The sequence below is a fragment of the Pungitius pungitius genome, chromosome 18 (genome assembly GCF_949316345.1).
Source record: "Pungitius pungitius chromosome 18, fPunPun2.1, whole genome shotgun sequence".
Lineage (NCBI taxonomy): Eukaryota > Metazoa > Chordata > Actinopteri > Perciformes > Gasterosteidae > Pungitius > Pungitius pungitius.
The window spans coordinates 17,610,123-17,623,395 of record NC_084917.1 but is presented as its reverse complement, the minus strand read 5'-3'; the positions used below and the strand labels follow the sequence as shown (position 1 = coordinate 17,623,395).

General features: G+C 37.6%; 1 pseudogene; it reads right to left on the bottom strand.

Annotated features, from left to right (window-relative positions):
• Positions 1 to 4,658: 4,658 nt before the first annotated feature.
• On the bottom strand, positions 4,659 to 4,760 carry LOC119221151 (U2 spliceosomal RNA; annotated as a pseudogene).
• Between the last annotated feature and the right edge of the window lie 8,513 nt (positions 4,761 to 13,273).

Here is a 13,273-nt window from a genome sequence, read left to right as displayed (position 1 = left end):
CAGTGCAGAATAACTTTTGCCTCATAAACTTTGTCCTTTTTAAAGCTTTTCTTTTGTTCATCATGGCCATAGGCTGACCATTTTGAAATCTCTTGCCCCAAATTCTGTTGTATAAGCATTGGATGTTCAATGGTTGAAGTCTTGCTTGCCATGCTCATATAAAGAAGACTTCAAGGACTGCCTTTTTTAATCTACGGAATATATAACGAAAATCAGGAACTTCCTGTCTCAAAGTGATGCAGAAAAACTAGTTCATGCATTTGTTACTTCTAGACTGGATTACTGTAATTCTTTGTTATCAGGCTGCTCTTGTAAATCGCTTAAACCTCTCCAACTGATTCAGAATGCTGCAGCACGTGTATTAACAAGAACTAAGAAATGGGATCATATAACTCCTGTATTAACTTCTCTGCACTGGCTTCCTGTTAAATCAAGAATAGAATTTAAAGTACTTCTCACCTACAAGGCACTTGCTGGTGAGGAACCGTCTTATCTTAGAGCTTGTTACACCGTATTTCCCTACAACGCATCTGCGCTCCGTAGATGCTGGGCTACTCATGGTTCCTAGAGTTTTAAAAAGTAGGATGGGGGTTTAGAGCCTTCAGTTATCAAGCTCCTCTTTTGTGGAACCAGCTTCCACTTTCAGTCCGGGGGGCAGACTCGGTCAGTTCATTTAAGATGAAGCTTAAAACGTTCCTCTTTGATATTGCTTATAGTTAGGGCTGGCTCAGGTTAGCCTGGACCAGCCCTTAGTTAAGCTGCTTTAGGCTTAGACCACCGGTGGACTTCTTAGGACACACCGAGCCCCTCTTCCACTCTCACACTCTCACTCTCTCCTCCCACAATCATCCATGTTTTATTAATGTACATCACTAATAAAGCTTCTTTCCGGGAGTTTTTTGTGCTTTCTCGCCTAGCAGGTCTCCGTGGATCATAGTTTCGTACGGACCCCGGTTCTGACTCCTGAAGCCTGTGTGGATGGTGGTTCTACCTGATGGTGGTTGTCCCTGTGGTGGTCCTGCCGTTCACTTGTTCTGCTACTTGCAATTACTTGTATCATTTCTGTTAGAGAAATTGAATGTATTGTACATCTTTTACATTGTTGATTCTGTACACATGACATCCATTGCAGTCTGTCCATCCCGGGAGAGGGATCCCTCCTCTGACGTTCTCCCTAAGGTTTCTTCCGTTTTTTCCCCATTGAAGGGTTTTTTCATATTTTGGGGAGTTTTTCCTGTGCCGATGTGAGGGTTTCGGGACAGAGGATGTTGCATGTGTACAGACTGTAAAGCCCTCTGAGGCAAATTTGTAATTTGCGATTTTGGGCTATACAAAATAAAATGAATTGAATTCACGCACTCATTGTCTGACGTTGACTAGTTGTGTTGAATAACTAAATATTAATATTACAAATTAAGCCACACACACACTTCCCCCCTCTCTCATGATCATCAGTGATAAGAATTAAGAAGGAATGCTGTTTTAACCGCAGAAAGGCTTAACCCGACAAATTACGGGGTAAATCCTTCCTACTTCCGGGTTAGGCCCCGCCCAGTCCGAGTATGGATACGGATACAGATAATTCATATGGTTCAACAGATACAGATACAGATAATGCTGTACTCGCTCATCTCTAATAAGCATTCATGGTTCAATGCAAGAATTCTCGCTTGACATGCTAGAGATTTGGATCCGATTCCCAGCCAGTGCAGAATAACTTTTGCTTGAATAGAACTGTCCTTTTTAGAGCTTTTCAGTTGTTCATCATGTCCATAGGCGGCCATTTTGAAATCTTTTGCCCTAGATTTTGTAGTTTAAGCATTAGTGGTTCAATGGTAGAAGTCTTGCTTGCCATGCGAGAGATCTGGGTCCGATTCCCAGCCAGTATAGAATAACTTTTAGTTCAATAGCATTTTCCTTTTTAAAGCTTTTCATTTGTTCATCACGGCCATAGGCGACCATTTTGAAATCTCTTGCCCCAAATTCTGTTAGTTCCAGTAGTAAGCCAAGGATAATATCTAATAATAACAGATTTTTTTTCTTTCGAAAAGTTTTATTGGTACTTTTTCTTGTCCGTCATCAGTCAATCAAGTACTTTTTAGGTAAAAAGGTCAAATACAGTTTACAAGGATGTTTTAAGAAAGGGATTTTTGCATTTACAACATACATTTAAAAACCAAACAGATTTTACAGAATTGACAAATGACTTTAAAAGTAATCTATCATGTCTTGTTGTGCCGGATTTGGGAGAGGGGTCCCGTTTTTTTTTTCTTTTGCTCTTCAAAACGGATATTCCTGGGTCCTGTAGTTGGTAATCGGGAGAGCCCCACCCAATGCTCCTTCCCACCTGCCTCTCCCGGAGAGTCAGGCCGCCGCTGCTTTGACCTCTGCATGTGTGGCTCCGGCTCCTTCGTCCGAATGGGCACTGAGGCGATTCTTCTTTTTGGCTGTGCCCTTGGCCTTCTGCCTGCAGCCATTTGGACCGTTGCTGCGGCCATTTGGGTCACAGCCATGGGGGGGATCTGCATGTGCCTTCTTACCAGCATGTTTCTGGAGGTCCATATGGCATCTGTAATTGCGACTAGGGTGACCCACTGTTTGTCAAAGTCACTTGCTGGGATTTCTGCTTTTTCGCTCAACCCATACAACACTAGCTGCGCTGTCAGGACCTCCTTTCTGGCAAGTACGGGAAATTCAAGGAGCCCACTGGTCTACGGCAGCACCGCACTCCTACAGCAGGTGCCTCACAGACTCTGGTGCGCCACAGCCTGGTCTGGGGCAGGTGAGTGTGCAGACATCCCGCGGGAGTGCATGACGGACCTGACTGGGAGGATCTCGTGAGCCACCATCCATGACAGGTCCCTGAGTCTGTTTGGAAGAGCAGGGTTGTTTACATTTCGCCAAACTGTTGATGGATTTCCAAATGGTAGCCCACGTACTGGGGTAACTGGATCTCGTTCCTGCACAACAGAAATCAGACAGCAGTGATTAGTTAGTGCCTTTAAGTCCTCCTTTTCGAGTTTAAAATTCTTTAAAAAGGTCTGGATAAAAGCATAGGCCGGTGGCAGATTAAAGGAAACTGGTTTTCTCAAATCTTTGGGTGTACGTTTTAAAGTTCTGGACCCCATCCAGAACTGGGTTATTGCTGCAGTCTTTGGGTTTCTTGATGGCGCTGTTGCAGCGGTGAGGTGCAGTGCAGTGTATCTGCTTCCTAAGAACAAAAGCAGGTCCGGCACTCCTTTTCCTCCTTTCTTCTTTGTCTTTTTCATTTCACTTCTTCTCAGTCGTTCCCACTTGGACCCCCACAGGAAATAAAAGATGGCTCTTTCCAACTCTGAAAGCAGTTTTTTTGGTGGTAAGAAAACAGAACAGATGAGTAGAAACAAGGGTAAGATTACAGCTTTAAAAATTAGAACCTTTCCCTCTAAGGTCAGTCTTCTTAGTGTCCAGTAACCTAGTCTCTGCCTAACTTTCCTTATCACGACAGGCCAATTTGATTCCCCCCGCCCTTCCCCATTAAATTTGATCCCAAGTATTCTTTGATCTGTCCGGATCACAGTCATGGGGAGTTCTGTTGTTTCCGTGGCCTTCCATGGTCCATAAAATTGAGCTTGGGTCTTGCTTCTGTTGAGCTTTGACCCAGATGCCCGTCCATACCAGTCAGTGAGGTCCAGTGTCCTGTTGACAGATGAAAAATCAGTGCATATGATGTTTATGTCGTCCATATATAGGATGCATTTGGTTTCAAGTCCTCCACTCCCTGGCACTATTACCCCATTGATTTGTTTGTCTTTTCTCAAGGCTCTTGCCAAAGGTTCGATACCTATAACATAGAGGAAAGCAGATAACGGACAACCTTGATGAACGCAGTTTATATTAACTGCTTTTGTCAGGTGCCCGTTAGCAACAAATTTGCTTGTGATGCCCCTGTACAGCAATCCTACCCATCTTATCATCCTCTCTGGGAAGCCCACTTTTTGCAGCACTTGAAAGAGGTACTGGTGCGAGACCCGATCAAAGGCTTTTTCAAAGTCTAAATTTAGGACTACTAGCCAAATGTTTCTGTCTCTCGCATAACAGATGGTGTCTCGGATCAGTATGAGGCTATCTGTGATCTTTCTCCCAGGTACGGCACAGGATTGATCTGGGTGAATCATCTCCCCTAAAACTCCAGACATCCGTGATGCCAACATTTTGCTAAAAAGTTTACAGTCACAGTTTAAGAGGGTGATCGGTATCCAGTTCTTCAGGTCTGTTTTTTCCTTACCTTTATGCAGGAGGGTCACTATTCCAACTCTAAATCTTTCAGGTAGTTGATCAAATTTTTCAAGGTCCATGAAGACAGTGAGCAAGTCAGGGTTTAGAATGTCCCAAAAGGTTGAGTAAAATTCCCACGGGAGGCCATCTTCTCCTGGAGACTTCCCTGTTTTAAAACTTTTCATGCAGTTGCTTAACTCTGGTATGGTAAAATTGTGGGTTAAAAGCCTGCTGTCTTCTACCGTTTTTTCAATGTATTTTAAAACATCCTCTATGGCTTCGCTTTTTATAGATTTTTCTTTGTAGAGGTCTGAATAAAAGTTTTCTATTACAGAAAGTATTTCTGCAGTTGTTTCTGCTGTGTCTCCGCTGTCTTTTTTCAGTCTTAGCAAGCCCCCCCCTTTGTTTACAATTTTCTTAAAGAAATACCGTGTGCACTTTTCCCCTTCCTCTAATAAGAAGAGATACTACACTTGATCTTAGCCAAAAGACCGAGAAGCGATGACACTAGAATGTTTGCCTCCAGACCCAACGAACTAGCCCATCTCTCAAATGTCGGCGTGCGGCTCATACAAATGGGTGTGGCAGTCGCCTGTTACTTAACAACCCACTCCCCAAGCAGCCTGTGCCCAGTGAACATTTTTTGGTTGAAAAGACGTTGAATCAACGTCTATGCCAGACGTTGAAAAGACGTTGCAAAATGGTTTAAAAGTGAAAGTTGTTTCAACGCCTATTTGTAGACGTTGAAAAGACGTCTATATTTAGACCGCATATCAACGTGATTTTTAATACGGTAAAATGTCGTCCTCTACTTTGTGCTATAGCATTATTTTATAGGTGTAAAAAGAAATTACGTCCACGTTTGTGCGTTTACCACCGATATTAAAAATCACGTTGAAAACGGGTCTAAACATAGATGTCTTGTTGAGTAAACATGTGTGGTGGAAGGAATCAGGTTTTAAAACTAAACATCATCCTTCACACCATAGTGATACGGATGAAAAAAGGTAATTTGCTTGATAGAAACAGTGTAAGGTAAAGCATTCTTCATACAGTCCGTTTTAGCTGTTTTCTCCGTCTGCAAAAGCTTTGAAAGTAACAATAATGGTCAAAACGTAGTGGAGTCAATACGGTTCTAAAACTAAACATCATCATTATTATCATAGTGATAGGGATGAAAAAAGGTAATTTGCTTGATAGAAACAGTGTGAGCTAAAGCATTCTTCATACAGTCCGTTTTAGCTGTTTACTGCTTCTGCAACAGCTTTGAAAGTAACAATAATGGTCAAAACGTTGTTGAGTGAATCAGGTTCTAAAACTAAACATCATCATTCATACCATAATGATAGGGATGAAAAAAGGTAATTTGCTTGATAAAAACAGTGTAAGTTAAAGCATTCTTCATACAGTCCGTTTTAGCTGTTTACTCCTTCTGCAACAGCTTTGAAAGTAACAATAATGGTCAAAACGTTGTTGAGTGAATCAGGTTCTAAAACTAAACCTAATCCATCATACGATGATGAAAATGGTGAAAAGGTCATTTGCTTGATAGAAACAGTTTAAGCTAAAGCAATCTTGATACAGTCCGTTTTAGCTGTTTACTGCTTCTGCAACAGCTTTGAAAGTAACAATAATGGTCAAAACGTTGAGTGAATCAGGTTCTAAAACTAAACATCATCCTTCACACCATAGTGATACGGATGAAAAAAGGTCATTTGCTTAATAGAAACAGTGTAAGGTAAATCATTCTTCATACAGTCCGTTTTAGCTGTTTACTCCTTCTGCAAAAGCTTTGAAAGTAACAATAATGGTAAAAAACGTGGTTGAGTGATTCAGGTTCTAAAACTAAACATCATCCTTCATACCATAATGATAGGGATGAAAAAAGGTAATTTGCTTGATAGTAACAGTGAAAGTTAAAATCATTCTTCATACAGTCCGTTTTAGCTGTTTACTCCTTCTGCAAAAGCTTTGAAAGTAACAATAATGGTCAAAACGTAGTAGAGTGAATCAGGTTCTAAAACTAAACATCATCCTCCATACCATAATGATAGGGATGAAAAAAGGTAATTTGCTTGATAGAAACAGTTTAAGCTAAAGCAATCTTGATACAGTCCGTTTTAGCTGTTTACTGCTTCTGCAACAGCTTTGAAAGTAACAATAATGGTCAAAACGTTGTTGAGTGAATCAGGTTCTAAAACTAAACCTAATCCATCATACGATGATGAAAATGGTGAAAAAGTCATTTGCTTGATAGAAACAGTTTAAGCTAAAGCAATCTTGATACAGTCCGTTTTAGCTGTTTACTGCTTCTGCAACAGCTTTGAAAGTAACAATAATGGTCAAAACGTTGTTGAGTGAATCAGGTTCTAAAACTAAAATTCATCCTTCATACCATAATGATAGGGATGAAAAAAAGGTAATTTGCTTGATAGAAACAGTGAAAGTTAAAGCATTCTTCATACAGTCCGTTTTAGCTGTTTACTCCTTCTGCAAAAGCTTTGAAAGTAACAATAATGGTCAAAACGTTGTTGAGTGAATCAGGTTCTAAAACTAAACCTAATCCATCATACGATGATGAAAATGGTGAAAAGGTCATTTGCTTGATAGAAACAGTTTAAGCTAAAGCAATCTTGATACAGTCCGTTTTAGCTGTTTACTGCTTCTGCAACAGCTTTGAAAGTAACAATAATGGTCAAAACGTTGAGTGAATCAGGTTCTAAAACTAAACATCATCCTTCACACCATAGTGATACGGATGAAAAAAGGTCATTTGCTTAATAGAAACAGTGTAAGGTAAATCATTCTTCATACAGTCCGTTTTAGCTGTTTACTCCTTCTGCAACAGCTTTGAAAGTAACAATAATGGTCAAAACGTTGTTGAGTGAATCAGGTTCTAAAACTAAAATTCATCCTTCATACCATAATGATAGGGATGAAAAAAAGGTAATTTGCTTGATAGAAACAGTGAAAGTTAAAGCATTCTTCATACAGTCCGTTTTAGCTGTTTACTCCTTCTGCAAAAGCTTTGAAAGTAACAATAATGGTCAAAACGTTGTTGAGTGAATCAGGTTCTAAAACTAAACCTAATCCATCATACGATGATGAAAATGGTGAAAAGGTCATTTGCTTGATAGAAACAGTTTAAGCTAAAGCAATCTTGATACAGTCCGTTTTAGCTGTTTACTGCTTCTGCAACAGCTTTGAAAGTAACAATAATGGTCAAAACGTTGAGTGAATCAGGTTCTAAAACTAAACATCATCCTTCACACCATAGTGATACGGATGAAAAAAGGTCATTTGCTTAATAGAAACAGTGTAAGGTAAATCATTCTTCATACAGTCCGTTTTAGCTGTTTACTCCTTCTGCAACAGCTTTGAAAGTAACAATAATGGTCAAAACGTTGTTGAGTGAATCAGGTTCTAAAACTAAAATTCATCCTTCATACCATAATGATAGGGATGAAAAAAAGGTAATTTGCTTGATAGAAACAGTGAAAGTTAAAGCATTCTTCATACAGTCCGTTTTAGCTGTTTACTCCTTCTGCAAAAGCTTTGAAAGTAACAATAATGGTCAAAACGTTGTTGAGTGAATCAGGTTCTAAAACTAAACCTAATCCATCATACGATGATGAAAATGGTGAAAAGGTCATTTGCTTGATAGAAACAGTTTAAGCTAAAGCAATCTTGATACAGTCCGTTTTAGCTGTTTACTGCTTCTGCAACAGCTTTGAAAGTAACAATAATGGTCAAAACGTTGAGTGAATCAGGTTCTAAAACTAAACATCATCCTTCACACCATAGTGATACGGATGAAAAAAGGTCATTTGCTTAATAGAAACAGTGTAAGGTAAATCATTCTTCATACAGTCCGTTTTAGCTGTTTACTCCTTCTGCAAAAGCTTTGAAAGTAACAATAATGGTAAAAAACGTGGTTGAGTGATTCAGGTTCTAAAACTAAACATCATCCTTCATACCATAATGATAGGGATGAAAAAAGGTAATTTGCTTGATAGTAACAGTGAAAGTTAAAATCATTCTTCATACAGTCCGTTTTAGCTGTTTACTCCTTCTGCAAAAGCTTTGAAAGTAACAATAATGGTCAAAACGTAGTAGAGTGAATCAGGTTCTAAAACTAAACATCATCCTCCATACCATAATGATAGGGATGAAAAAAGGTCATTTGCTTGATAGAAACAGTTTAAGCTAAAGCAATCTTGATACAGTCCGTTTTAGCTGTTTACTGCTTCTGCAACAGCTTTGAAAGTAACAATAATGGTCAAAACGTTGTTGAGTGAATCAGGTTCTAAAACTAAACATCATCCTTCATACCATAATGATAGGGATGAAAAAAGGTAATTTGCTTGATAGTAACAGTGAAAGTTAAAGCATTCTTCATACAGTCCGTTTTAGCTGTTTTCTCCTTCTGCAAAAGCTTTGAAAGTAACAATAATGGTAAAAAACGTGGTTGAGTCATTCAGGTTCTAAAACTAAACATCATCATTCATAGCATAGTGATAGGGATGAAAAAAGGTAATTTGCTTGATAGAAACAGTTTAAGCTAAAGCAATCTTGATACAGTCCGTTTTAGCTGTTTACTCCTTCTGCAAAAGCTTTGAAAGTAACAATAATGGTCAAAATGTGGTTGAGTGAATCAGGTTTTAAAACTAAACATCATCCTTCACACCATAATGATAGGGATGAAAAAACGTCATTTGCTTGATAGTAACAGTGAAAGTTAAAGCAATCTTGATACAGTCCGTTTTAGCTGTTTACTGCTTCTGCAACAGCTTTGAAAGAAACAATAATGGTCAAAACGTTGTTGAGTGAATCAGGTTCTAAAACTAAACCTAATCCATCATACGATGATGAAAATGGTGAAAAGGTCATTTGCCTTATAGAAACAGTGTAAGCTAAAGGATTCTTTATACAGTCCGTTTTAGCTGTTTTCTCATTCTGCAAAAGCTTTGAAAGTAACAATAATGGTCAAAACGTAGTAGAGTAAATCAGGTTCTAAAACTAAACATCATCCTTCATACCATAATGATAGGGATGAAAAAAGGTCATTTGCTTGATAGTAACAGTGAAAGTTAAAGCAATCTTGATACAGTCTGTTTTAGCTGTTTACTGCTTCTGCAACAGCTTTGAAAGTAACAATAATGGTCAAAATGTGCTTGAGTGAATCAGGTTCTAAAACTAAACATCATCCTTCACACCATAGTGATACGGATGAAAAAAAGTCATTTGCTTGATAGAAACAGTGTAAGGTAAATCATTCTTCATACAGTCCGTTTTAGCTGTTTACTCCATCTGCAAAGGCTTTGAAAGTAACAATAATGGTCAAAACGTAGTAGAGTGAATCAGGTTCTAAAACTAAACATCATCCTTCATACCATAATGATAGGGATGAAAAAAGGTAATTTGCTTGATAGTAACAGTGAAAGTTAAAAGCATTCTTCATACAGTCCGTTTTAGCTGTTTACTCCTTCTGCAAAAGCTTTGAAAGTAACAATAATGGTCAAAACGTAGTAGAGTGAATCAGGTTCTAAAACTAAACATCATCCTCCATACCATAATGATAGGGATGAAAAAAGGTAATTTGCTTGATAGAAACAGTTTAAGCTAAAGCAATCTTGATACAGTCCGTTTTAGCTGTTTACTGCTTCTGCAACAGCTTTGAAAGTAACAATAATGGTCAAAACGTTGTTGAGTGAATCAGGTTCTAAAACTAAACATCATCCTTCATACCATAATGATAGGGATGAAAAAAGGTAATTTGCTTGATAGTAACAGTGAAAGTTAAAGCATTCTTCATTACAGTCCGTTTTAGCTGTTTTCTCCTTCTGCAAAAGCTTTGAAAGTAACAATAACGGTAAAAAACGTGGTTGAGTCATTCAGGTTCTAAAACTAAACATCATCCTTCATACCATAATGATAGGGATGAAAAAAGGTAATTTGCTTGATAGTAACAGTGAAAGTTAAAGCATTCTTCATACAGTCCGTTTTAGCTGTTTTCTCCTTCTGCAAAAGCTTTGAAAGTAACAATAATGGTAAAAAACTTGGTTGAGTCATTCAGGTTCTAAAACTAAACATCATCCTTCATACTATAATGATAGGGATGAAAAAAGGTAATTTGCTTGATAGTAACAGTGAAAGTTAAAGCAATCTTGATACAGTCTGTTTTAGCTGTTTACTGCTTCTGCAACAGCTTTGAAAGCAACAATAATGGTCAAAATGTGCTTGAGTGAATCAGGTTCTAAAACTAAACATCATCCTTCACACCATAGTGATACGGATGAAAAAAGGTCATTTGCTTGATAGTAACAGTGAAAGTTAAAGCATTCTTCATACAGTCCGTTTTAGCTGTTTTCTCCTTCTGCAAAAGCTTTGAAAGTAACAATAACGGTAAAAAACGTGGTTGAGTCATTCAGGTTCTAAAACTAAACATCATCATTCATAGCATAGTGATAGGGATGAAAAAAGGTAATTTGCTTGATAGAAACAGTTTAAGCTAAAGCATTCTTCATACAGTCCGTTTTAGCTGTTTTCTCCTTCTGCAAAAGCTTTGAAAGTAACAATAACGGTAAAAAACGTGGTTGAGTCATTCAGGTTCTAAAACTAAACATCATCCTTCATACCATAATGATAGGGACGAAAAAAGGTCATTTGCTTGATAGTAACAGTGAAAGTTAAAGCAATCTTGATACAGTCTGTTTTAGCTGTTTACTGCTTCTGCAACAGCTTTGAAAGTAACAATAATGGTCAAAATGTGCTTGAGTGAATCAGGTTCTAAAACTTAACATCATCCTTCACACCATAGTGATACGGATGAAAAAAAGTCATTTGCTTGATAGAAACAGTGTAAGGTAAATCATTCTTCATACAGTCCGTTTTAGCTGTTTACTCCATCTGCAAAGGCTTTGAAAGTAACAATAATGGTCAAAACGTAGTAGAGTGAATCAGGTTCTAAAACTAAACCTAATCCATCATACGATGATGAAAATGGTGAAAAGGTCATTTGCTTGATAGAAACAGTTTAAGCTAAAGCAATCTTGATACAGTCCGTTTTAGCTGTTTACTGCTTCTGCAACAGCTTTGAAAGTAACAATAATGGTCAAAACGTTGAGTGAATCAGGTTCTAAAACTAAACATCATCCTTCACACCATAGTGATACGGATGAAAAAAGGTCATTTGCTTAATAGAAACAGTGTAAGGTAAATCATTCTTCATACAGTCCGTTTTAGCTGTTTACTCCTTCTGCAACAGCTTTGAAAGTAACAATAATGGTCAAAACGTTGTTGAGTGAATCAGGTTCTAAAACTAAAATTCATCCTTCATACCATAATGATAGGGATGAAAAAAAGGTAATTTGCTTGATAGAAACAGTGAAAGTTAAAGCATTCTTCATACAGTCCGTTTTAGCTGTTTACTCCTTCTGCAAAAGCTTTGAAAGTAACAATAATGGTCAAAACGTTGTTGAGTGAATCAGGTTCTAAAACTAAACCTAATCCATCATACGATGATGAAAATGGTGAAAAGGTCATTTGCTTGATAGAAACAGTTTAAGCTAAAGCAATCTTGATACAGTCCGTTTTAGCTGTTTACTGCTTCTGCAACAGCTTTGAAAGTAACAATAATGGTCAAAACGTTGAGTGAATCAGGTTCTAAAACTAAACATCATCCTTCACACCATAGTGATACGGATGAAAAAAGGTCATTTGCTTAATAGAAACAGTGTAAGGTAAATCATTCTTCATACAGTCCGTTTTAGCTGTTTACTCCTTCTGCAACAGCTTTGAAAGTAACAATAATGGTCAAAACGTTGTTGAGTGAATCAGGTTCTAAAACTAAAATTCATCCTTCATACCATAATGATAGGGATGAAAAAAAGGTAATTTGCTTGATAGAAACAGTGAAAGTTAAAGCATTCTTCATACAGTCCGTTTTAGCTGTTTACTCCTTCTGCAAAAGCTTTGAAAGTAACAATAATGGTCAAAACGTTGTTGAGTGAATCAGGTTCTAAAACTAAACCTAATCCATCATACGATGATGAAAATGGTGAAAAGGTCATTTGCTTGATAGAAACAGTTTAAGCTAAAGCAATCTTGATACAGTCCGTTTTAGCTGTTTACTGCTTCTGCAACAGCTTTGAAAGTAACAATAATGGTCAAAACGTTGAGTGAATCAGGTTCTAAAACTAAACATCATCCTTCACACCATAGTGATACGGATGAAAAAAGGTCATTTGCTTAATAGAAACAGTGTAAGGTAAATCATTCTTCATACAGTCCGTTTTAGCTGTTTACTCCTTCTGCAAAAGCTTTGAAAGTAACAATAATGGTAAAAAACGTGGTTGAGTGATTCAGGTTCTAAAACTAAACATCATCCTTCATACCATAATGATAGGGATGAAAAAAGGTAATTTGCTTGATAGTAACAGTGAAAGTTAAAATCATTCTTCATACAGTCCGTTTTAGCTGTTTACTCCTTCTGCAAAAGCTTTGAAAGTAACAATAATGGTCAAAACGTAGTAGAGTGAATCAGGTTCTAAAACTAAACATCATCCTCCATACCATAATGATAGGGATGAAAAAAGGTCATTTGCTTGATAGAAACAGTTTAAGCTAAAGCAATCTTGATACAGTCCGTTTTAGCTGTTTACTGCTTCTGCAACAGCTTTGAAAGTAACAATAATGGTCAAAACGTTGTTGAGTGAATCAGGTTCTAAAACTAAACATCATCCTTCATACCATAATGATAGGGATGAAAAAAGGTAATTTGCTTGATAGTAACAGTGAAAGTTAAAGCATTCTTCATACAGTCCGTTTTAGCTGTTTTCTCCTTCTGCAAAAGCTTTGAAAGTAACAATAATGGTAAAAAACGTGGTTGAGTCATTCAGGTTCTAAAACTAAACATCATCATTCATAGCATAGTGATAGGGATGAAAAAAGGTAATTTGCTTGATAGAAACAGTTTAAGCTAAAGCAATCTTGATACAGTCCGTTTTAGCTGTTT